This window comes from Diuraphis noxia, unplaced genomic scaffold, assembly GCF_037042655.1.
Source record: "Diuraphis noxia isolate RWA-SAM2 unplaced genomic scaffold, SU_Dnox_SAM2 contig0001, whole genome shotgun sequence".
Taxonomy (NCBI): domain Eukaryota; kingdom Metazoa; phylum Arthropoda; class Insecta; order Hemiptera; family Aphididae; genus Diuraphis; species Diuraphis noxia.
Genome location: NW_028301711.1, coordinates 60,253,987 through 60,265,358, shown reverse-complemented (window position 1 = coordinate 60,265,358; position 11,372 = coordinate 60,253,987). Strand labels below are relative to the sequence as shown.

General features: G+C 33.5%; 2 pseudogenes across 1 annotated transcript in view; one reads left to right on the top strand and one right to left on the bottom strand.

Annotated features, from left to right (window-relative positions):
- The window catches only part of LOC149061078 (uncharacterized), a 288,522-nt pseudogene that overhangs the window by 148,729 nt on the left and 128,421 nt on the right, over positions 1–11,372 (top strand). The gene's annotated exons all lie outside the window — the stretch shown is intronic.
- LOC149061083 (E3 SUMO-protein ligase ZBED1-like) lies at positions 3,008–5,229 on the bottom strand (annotated as a pseudogene).

Sequence of the window (11,372 nt, the reverse complement as noted above, 5' to 3'; positions counted from 1 at the left end):
GGTAAAATAATCCGGTTTGCTGTAAATAAAGATTTGCAGGAACCAACATTTCAAATCAATTATATAAATAAGTGTTCATAACATTTTAACGAGAAATTAAATGTTTTAAAATTATTTTTAATAATATATAGACTTTATTTAATTATGACAATCACACGATCGAACCCTTCCAGTTATGTTGATACGGCGTGAGCACCATATACATATGAGGACTTTAAATTCAATGTGTGCAATCTCCATGTTGGCTAAATTTTCAGAAAACCGAAAATCCAATAATTTAATCAAAAAATGTTCTTAACATTTTTATATAGTTATACAAAGGTTATTTACCAGATCTTTTTGCTTAAATAGACATGATTTTGTTTTTTTTCTGACAAAATTTTGTTTGGAGATTATACAGTATGAAACTAACGATAGGAGATTGCTCGTTTTGAAAATAACTTAAGTTAATAATAAACATAATAAATGATACAATTTAGAAGTCTTTATTCCTTTTTTATTTAGTTTATAAGCTTACAAAAAAATGAAAGATGTTAATTATATAAATCATAGTTATTGTAATCATTTAAAATTAAATAATAAGTATCGATAAAAATTAAAAATACCTAAGATTAATAAATTAGTTAATTTATTTATTAGACTTTAACATTAATTTCATTTTCTATTGTATGACTTCCACAATATACGTTATCTTCCTCAACATTATCTGGTATTGCATCTTCATCCATGAAAAATTTGTAAAAAAATTAAATTATGATCATTTTTCTAATCATTTCCATAATGAGCAGTTAGTAGGTTATTTACATTCATTTTCTTATTACTGTTGAGAACATTCCGCATTAGAATTTTTGAGGGTATCATGTTAATAATGCTCTTTGCTTTTTTATAATTGTTTTATCCATTCGCCACGGACTAACACTACGTCTTTTGAGTTCTTTGTGATAATCATTCTTTTATTTTGGAAAAAGCAAAATTCCACTGTCCTGGAGGCCTAATTAACTTGCTAGTTTCAGTTTTCCAATCATAAATTTCAAAATCCTTTCCAAGTTTCAGGAAGTACCATATAAAAGAAAAAAAAAAAAAAAAGAAGGGTTTTTTGCACTCCACTTCGATCTGTCCGAAGACACGATCAGGAGGAATAAAAGAATGTCCTCTTACTGGGAATACTTCAATTTTTGAGATTACATTTTGTTTGGCGAGCCAGTTGCAACACATTGAAATTAGTGTTGTGTTTTTGTTCTGTACCGCACAGCCATCACACATAAGCTTAATAGTATGAATATCAGTAAAAGTTAAAACGTGATGAATACAGAAAGCTACCTCATTTGAACATTTGTCGTATTCATTTTCAGTCCAACAGAACTAGTGACTGTATTTGGATTTATTTTGCTTTTAGATGTGCCTCTCATAACCGTAAAGATAAACATGTAAATTTGTCGAGAATAGTACGCTTGCTCATCAGGAACTTTCGGTAGAACCTGATTTTTTTGAAAATCAAACGAAAAAAACACGACACCCTCTTCAGGCTCCTTAAAATTTGGTCTGCTCTTATTTTATGTTCCTTTTTCTCCGTTAATAAGCTAGCCTTGGTGTCCTGATCATTGCATCTTTTAATTTTTTTCGGTCAACTGTAAGCATGTTTAGCAAAGGTCAGTTAATGGTGTGCCGAAACCTATGTTGTATTCGGTGTTAAAAATGAATCTAAAATAACTCACATGTACTAGAAAGTTGATGTTTTCCTTCATGTACATTTTCCACATCAATCTGATATTCAATGTGGAGTCGAGATATGAACGTTGGCTGTGTCCTCGGCAGTAGTGAGATTCGATTGCCTTAAATTTGTTTATAAAATTCATAACTGATGAATCTCTTTGGGCCCTGTTCTTTTCCAATTTTCTATCTCCTCCACGATCCTCCTTGAGTGGTAAAGAGGCATTGAAAAAGTTTCTAGTGACAGTGTCAATTTATTTAATTATACATTTTAACAGCAAAAACTTAAAAATGTAGTAATTGTGGGGAACGGAAAAAAGTCTTTGAGATACCCATTCCTCAGTAACCTGGTATATATGCGAATGCCCCAATCCTGTTATGACTTTACAATACAATGCATGTTGTTGGTGGATGCCTGAGGCGCTCAGAGAGGTCGGTTCGTAGACCGTTCCAGTTCTCGCCGTGGAACAAGGGACACTGGCATCCGAGGGACACTGGCAGTGGACACACCTTGGGCTTGCGGCCCTGGCGAAGCGATGGAGGTAGAACTGGAAACAGTCGTGTCTAGTGAGCGCCTGTGTCATGTGGTAGGACCAGGGGACTACTGGAGTCGTCCTGTTATACCACCTAACCAGATCGGGGATGAGGCGGCGAGTCCAGGCGGCCTTGCTTGAACTGGACCACCTGGTCTGCCATTTTACGATGGTAGCCTTCCTTTCTTCATTCTTGATCCTATTTCTGGAGACAGGTGGCTCTCCTGGGATCGGTGCGTCGTTGAACCTTCTCCTGATCCTCGTCCTCTTCCGAGCGATAAGGTCAGCTGGCGGCATGTTCGCCAATAGGAAGGCGGCTTCGTCGGAGACTGTCCTGTAGGCTCTCAGGGCGGCCACCCTCTGCGGTCTCCTAAGATTTCTGATGGATTTAGCAGTGTCGCAGACGGGAGTTGCCCACACCGGGACGGCATAGAGCAGCTGGCTCTCGACTACAGATCCCAGGAGTCTTCTCTTCCATTGACCAGGCCCGTTGATGTTGGGCATGATCCTGGAAAGAGCTGCCGCCGATGTGGCAGCTTTTTGGGTGACCGTTTCAACGTGTTTCCCAAAGGAGAGACGGGTGTCAAGGATGACTCCTAGGTACCGAAGGTGCTTCTTTAGGTCGATCGGCTGACCTCCAATGCTGAGGCGGGGAGGGTTGTAGGCCCATCTCTTCGTCAGCATTACAGCCTCTGTCTTTTGGTGAGCCAGCTGTAGTTTATGCCTCACCATCCAATCGTCGATTTGGTCCAGTACGGGATTCACTAGATCCTCAAGTTGCTCGCCTGTCCTAGCCAAACAACCACGAGGTCATCAGCGAAGCCGATCATCTGGACACCCGGAGGGACCTCCATGGTGAGCAGGTCGTCATAAACAATGTTTTGGTACAAAAATACTAATAAGTTAACATTTTCTGTTGATAAACAGTTTCTTTTAGGTGTGACGACATTTCCAGCTGTAGAGAAACAACGTTCCGAGCTAACCGACGTTGCTGTTATACATAAATATTTTTTTGCTATTTGAGCAATTAATGGATATTTTTTTTTCATGAGATTTCCACCAATCAAGTGGGCAGAAATCATATCTGAGTAGTGGCTCTCTTAAATAATTCTGATACTGCTCCGATGCATCATTTATATTATTTTCTTTGTGACCATATAAAAATTCGACTAACAGACTTTTTGGTTGCAGATTGATCAGTTTGTGACATTAGTGTACTGTTATCATTAAATTGAAAAGTAGTATCATCAATTAATTTTTTGACTTTTTCTAGAATATTTTTTCTAACTTCGATTGTCTCATATTCCAAATTTATGTACCTAGGATCAAAAAATGGGGCAATGTGTCTTGCAGATATGACACTTGGTGATGTTATGTGTTCATTTAATTTAAAACGTTCAGTAAGTTGTTCAATTACAGTTTGTTTAAATTTTAAGCTGATGTCATCATCATTTTCTTTTATTTTCAAATGTTTTTCAATTAGTTTGAACATGAGAGGTCGATATACCATCGATACTGGTGAATGCTTTTCACTCGAAAGTACAGTCGTAATTATTTGTAATGGTTTCAGTAGAGAAACCAACGTTTCGATATTCATCCATTCACCTTCTACTATTTCAAATTTTTTCGCCATGGCCGATTTTTTAACTGCACGGTCAGCTAAAACATTTGATATTACACATCTATTTGTGTAAAGGCGATTCAACATGAAGTATACAGAATTCCACCTAGTTGCACAACTTTGTATTAAAGTATGTTCAGTTAGTCCAAGTTGGGTTTGTTTATTTTTTAACGCGTGTTTAGCTAAATTTGAATGTTTAAAATGACTTACTATCTTACTACATTGTGTTATTAATGAATTAATATTATCTTGCTGTAATCCGTATTTCACCGCAAGTTGTACGGTATGAGCTGCACATGTCAAGTCATTTGTTTCTGAGATATAAGACAGCATTTGTACAGCGTTTAATACATTTTTTGCGTTATCAGTAACAACTGTAATTACTTTTTGGTCAATTTCCCATTTTTCAAAAGTATTTTCCAATTGATATGCAAGATTTGAAGCCGTATTATATGAGACTCCTCCATTTTATGAGTTGTAAACGTGTACGACTTTGGACACCACTCATCATTAATCATATGTGCAGTAACCGTAATATAACTATCCTGTGATAATGATGACCAACAGTCAGACGTACAAGCTATATTGTTAGCACTTTTTAAATCTCTCTGTATAATATCTTGAATTGATAATTTCAATGATTTTAATCTTTTTTTAATTGCTTCTTCTTTGCATATTTTATAGTTAGGTTTCACTATGTTCATAAATTGTTCAAACCCAGCACTTGAGCAAAATGATATAGGCATTTGGTTCATGGCTATCATTTTAGCTAGTGCCTGATGTATAAGTTCCGTTTCTTCGGAATTACAAAAGTCATCGTTTTTACTATTGGCATAAGTCCGACGACGTTTTCTAGGTTGACGATGGTTGTTATCAGTAATTTGTGATTCAGAAGTGCTTTGAGTCGAGGTGGATGTTGAAGCAGAGAACATTTCAGGATTATCGATTTCATGACGACTATTATCTCTATAGTTAGATAAAAAAAAAAGCAGAGAGTTACGCGTAAATTTTTGATTTCGTGAAAATTAAAATTATAAAAATGTTTATCATTTTTTTATCAACATTTATAAAAATATCGAATATATTTATCATGAAAAAAAAATATTAAGAAATAACTTAAAAATGTCATGATTGTTTTTATTTCAAATTTAGTAAATACTTAGTATGTACATACCTTTTTGATTTAGAATTATTGGATATCGGTTGTATATTATGAATTGTTGCTAAATGTCTTCCTAAAGACCCTGTGGATCCACCATTACAACAGAACTCATTATTTTCATTTTCAGAACATAAATTGCAATATGCTTTATTTTAAACTCGATTAGCATACTGCTATACCCAACTTTTGCGATTATTATTCATTTTAATATTCTCTTGTTTTAAATAGTATATGAAATAGAAAATCGAAAAGAACACGGTTTTTAAAATAATGTAAAATAAACGTCGCGTTGAAATTGAAAGGAAATGCGAACAATTCTTTTTGTAAATGACAATCAAAACTTTATCTAGGCTTAAATTACGCAATATTCACAAAATTGAACGAGACGAACACTAAGTCACAGTAATGAGATCACGATTAAACTTTAAACGAATTTAAAGTTATCTTCTAATATAACATATACTAATACTTAATAGTATAATATATATATTATATATCCTATACACTTATAAGGTCATAACAGATTACGGTCATTACATAACTCATAACAAATTTCGGTTTTTAGATTTACCGTTTAATTATTTATTATTGTTAATATATAGGTAGAACAACCATCGAATTTATACTTGCAGACTGCAGTCTATAAGTTTTAAATATAACAATATTATTCAATACCAAATTTAATTACACGTGTACCTATTTAAGATACACGGACTCTCAAATAATTACACGTGTATCAATACACGTGTACCAGGATTTGAATTACACGGGTATTAATACGTTAAAAATACGTGTACACGGCACCCGTGTACACGTGTTGGTTAATACTCGGTCAAAATCGCGAGATCTAGTACAGTATAGAATAAGGCTAGACAAAAAAACCGATAATTTTTGGTTTTTACCAATGGCATCAGAAATAGTGTATACATATAGATATTAGATATATATATATAATATAATAAAATATTATCTTATTGCTATTAATTGTATTACATTGTGACATTGAGTATTATTACGCCATACGAGTGATTATTTAGTAGATTGGTATAATATAGATGTGACAGTCGTAGTAAGAGTAGGTACATCAAGCTTTAACTATTCAAAATATAATATGGAAATTTTAACATCTAACAAAGGCAACATCAAAATTGCATATGAAGGCTTTTTATACACAAAAAAACAACCACATACTGTGGAAGTGTTCTAAAGCATCGTCATTGAAATGTTTTGCAAATTTTAATACCAGTTTGGATTTAATTGGTCCTAATGTATGGTCGAAATTAAATCGCGATCATTGTCAATTGCCCAATGAAAATTTGGCTATCGCGGAAAAAATTAAATGCAACATGAAAAAACAAGCAAAAATGACTTCAAAATTACCGGGTCAAATTTTTTCTGAAACAGTCATGAATCAGCCGAAAGAAGTACTATATCAAATACCATATGGAAATTCAATAAAACGTTCTTTAAGAAACCAAAGGAGTGAAAATCATCCAAACGACGGCAACTATAATGATTTGAAAACCCTTAAAGTTGAAGGTGAGTTATACTATGTATAAATCAAATAGGTTTGACTGATTAATAAAACTTACCTATTTTATACGTATCGTCTTTCAGGGAGCTGAAGTAACGTCTAACGAGCCACAAGAGTGTGCCACGTAAATGGGCACTTCGTTTAGTCTCGTTACAAAATATTTTACAAATATTTACAAAATAGTATAATAGCTATATATTTTTCATATTATTCACAAAACAATTAGAAATTGTATAATAACTTAAACTTTAAAAATAATTGGTAATATAACTAGTGCAAAAAAGAAATTCAATTGACTAAATTGAAAATCTCAACTGTTAGGTATATATAAATTTAGTATTCCCTTGCATTTTATATACGTTCTAAAATTTATAGAATCAATAAATACGCTGAATCATAATCGTGTTCTATTTTTATAGTTCAAGTGAAATATTATCTTTTCGAAATCGTATACGATTTTATAGCATTTGAATTTGGATAATTGACAGAAAGAACAGAATGGTAAGATGCATTATCCATTACTATAACGCAAGGTTCCTCCAAATTGTTTAACATATCAATAAACCATTTCTTAAATATAGTAGCGTTCATTTGTGTGTAGTAATCTGGGTGTGTAGCATTTGATTTACAGCGTAATACTAATTTAGAACCATTAACAAATTCAAATTTACTTGAACCAGCATGACAAATATGCATCTGTCAAATCTATAAATATTGTAGTTAATGAGACCAAGCTCACAATCTAAAAAGTTAGCATTTAACCATGTTTCGGTTAAAACAATAAAGGTATAATTATTAAAATCAGATACATTACATTTAAAGTAGGTAAGTTTGGTTCGGAGTCCGCGACAATTCTGGTAGAGACCGGTGATGGGGGCGGGACAGATTACTTGAGCTGTTGATTGATGGGAGGTGGAGGATGGCTTACACCCCCGTTTTTTGAGACGGCAGGTCCAACTTTCGGCGAACCATTTTCAAATATAATCCTTAGACCAACTTCACCATCCTTTATTCTGCGATCAAGCTCAGCGTGACAATCACGCAATAGTTTGCGTTCAAGAACAGTTTTGTCTCTGACCAACCGAAAACCATCCAAAAATGTGGTGCTGGAATGCCTGGCTTGGTTGAACTGCGATAGGGCACTGGCCGCTGATTCGGTAGACGTGAAAATGATTTTAACTGGACGAGCAGCATTGTCGCTACGAGTTTTACCAAGACGAACAAGTTTCGTATTTAAAGGAATAGTATTCCCGAGAGATTCGAGGATATCAATTATAGACTGCCTGTCCTGAGCAATACGTTGTGGAATGTCCGCGGAAGCAGATTCCGGAACACCATAGGCAATAAGATTGTGGCGACATCTATCACGTTCAAAAGTTTCCTGCAGTACTTGCCCAACAACCGACTGTGGTTGTACAGTATGACGGGAAGACTCAAGACTAGATACTTTGGCTTTTAAGGTATTAATTGCGGAGCAAGGTATTTTCTGCCTTAATCTCGGTCAATTGAGTGCAAAGGCTACTAAGCCCGCACTTTAAATCATCATATTGTGACGCTTGTAGAGCTGAGGAGGCTTTACTGGAGGCAAGCATTTCAGATTTGAAGGACTTGAGAGCAGTCATAAGGTCTTCATTAGAAATAGACGTAGGTGTAACGCGAAGAGATGGAGCTTTAGTAGTTGGTTTAATAGGCGTGTCAAGTTTAGGTGGCATAATGTATTTAAATGATTAATTAGCCTTAAATACAAAGAAACCCCTGGGTTGATTATAAAGATGCCCCTTAAAATGTATGGACACCGACAAAGGCACACGTAAAGCACAGCTGGACCGTGGCTGGGAAACTTCAAGACCTATCGTTTAAGTCTCCGGAAAACGATGTCAGAAACAGCTGTTCGGTGTTACTTTGATAGTAGATAGTGATAAGAAAATTAGAGTATTTGATAAGCTTCTTACTTGAAACGAAACAGGAAGGTTATGTTGCTTGATTGCGAAGAAGTAGATGCATAAATGGCGTTGAAACGAGGCACAATAATAGCGGGGTATAACACGAACAAAATAAACAGTACAGCAATGAGTGGGAGCGAATGTTATATAAAAAAAATTACACTTGAAAACGGAGCAAAACACAGTACTTGTTATCAGATGATATTTAATAAATAAATGAATTCACCGCAACTATTTTTATTAACACTTTTTATGGACAGAACACAAGAGTTATTAATGGTTACAAACTTATCTTTAATTAACATATTTCTTAGATTTTTTGAAAATCTATCATGTCCATTAGACAACTTTTCAAGTTTATTCCATTCAATTATGGACAATTCAAAAGTTCCCTCTATAGTATTAAGAAATGAAAAATTATAACGTTTTCCTTTTTTATTTTCTAGGTCATCACTTACTGTCAAAGGAAATATGTTTTTGGAATTCCTGGGAAGCGCTTTTGCGTCTGCGTCAAGAGTGCTCCAAGCGACAATAGGACCAGGCAATTTTATTGGAGTTACAGCATCGATCACCTCCACCTCATTTGGTAGCACTATAAATTTCATAGAATAATTATTACTGTCAACATAACTTTTACGATATTTAAAATCAACGGCTTGCGGTGAATGTGTAAATTATTTTTGTGTAGAAATGTCTATTACTTCTAACCTAATCGGAGTTGAAGTGGTAATATTAAAACACTCAGCAACCAAAGAGTCATTTTTCTCTTCAATCATTTTAATTTCACCAGATATAAGGAAACTATCGTTCAAAGGGTGTACGGACCAATCAAGTTTGGAGACTCCACAGTCACTATCAAAAGATTCATTTTGTTGCTTTGTCGCTGTACACTTTGAAATCTCTGACTCCATGTCACAGTTTACTTTAAAATCTAGTTTTCGCCTAACATCTCTCTTCAGTATTTCTTTTGAGGATGTGTCAATTGTATGAGACTCTCTAGTGCAGCAATTCAATACTGTTACATTTTCAGTTTCACAGGGATCCTTACCTGAATTTTTGACCGTCAAGTTTTGGTCATTGTCATCGAATCCTAGTTTTCTGTTGACTCACAACTTATATTTGACAATGAGTGTCGAGGGATATTCTCTACTCCGTCATTGACATTTAAATGATTCTCAACGTTAGACTCACTAATGTCTATTGTCTACTGGCAAAAAGGGTTGGACACCTTCATCACAATTTAAAGATAAAAAGTTTTCCTCTTTTATTTTTGAGACCTTCGACTGTTACGGAGTAAACGCATTATGTGTTTTTTACTTTTAGTAATTTTATTTAGTCTACAAATTTCATTTGCAGTTGAATACAGATGTAGCACCAACTCATTGTTGTTAGGTATTAAATATTTTATGTTTGCAGGGACATTATATTCCGTAGTTCCTCTAATGAGCTTACACAGCGTTGAGTTTCTCTCTGACAATGTTTTTACTAAATCATTATTTAGTTTTTTGATATTGATTGTTTTAAATACCTCTTTGCAAATATCTATTATTCTCGGGTCTGACATTTTAACAGATCCATTTATTATAGATGGGTATTTTAATCTAATGTAATCGCAACATCCTGAACTCTGTTCTTAAGACTTACTTTTTGTATACGCCCACATATTTTTTTTTTGTTAAGAGATACTTCTATTATATTATTATCACTCTCAACAAGTGGGGAGAGTTTTGTCGTACCGTTTGTTACACCGCAGTGTTCCATGTCAATGTTATTGGACATAATGAATTTGTTTGTTTAAATAATAAAAAAAAAAAAACTTGTTTTTAATAAATCAGTGTTTTTATTAATGTTTTAATAATTAGTGTATATATTTTATAAATAGTATTATTCATTAAGAGTGCACAATATACTTATAGCGTATTAATATAGGTACACACACTGTACCAAATGTCGGTATCAATAATAGAGGATACTGCACTTAAAATCAAATATTTAACCGGGTAAATTGGTTTAGAGTTGCAATACAATATTGTATACATTCTGTCGTGGAAGTAACACCAAAAAATTAAATTATTTATAATTATAAATCAATGGTCCACGTGGGGAATGATAAAAAAGGAGTTCCAATACTTTCGTATACACTCCTGTGTGGTATATGACCAAAATATAAATGTATAATGGTTCCACTTATTGTAAAAAAACGCAGGCTGATTGGATATCTATAGTAGTAGGGGGTTGTTGGTCGTATAGATCGCACAAAAACTGCTACCGCTGAAAAAAAAAAAATTAACTAATACAATTTATTAGTCATCATTATAACTAGTTAATTAAATCATATAATACTTTTAAAGCCATTTGAAGAATATTTTACTTTAATAAAAATAAATTTAAGGTTTCAAAATTTTTCAAAACAAAAATGTAAGGTTGATTAGTAATAATATACACCAAATGACTTTAAAAAATATCTATTTTTAGTTGTAATATTATGCATTTGATAATTTGAGCGATTGCATGTCCTTAATTCTAAAATAAAATTGTATGACCATAGCGTCTAAGTGTTTAACCAACTTTTACAACACATATAAAATATTATTGTAGTATATAGGTGCTCACGACGAAGAATTCTTAATTTCTTAATTTTGTTTCATAACACTATGTATTTAATTTAACATGAAGAAAAAGGTATTGAAATATTACTGTAAATGAAAAGAAAAAAAACGCCACATAAATAACTTCAAACATGTAAGCACAATATTTTTTTCTAACTCTTACAACCCATACACAGAGCATAACAAACTGCTATTCAACAGAGCTAATCTTAGTGTTGATTACTTTAATATTATGATTGACCTATTATCAAACTTGAGGT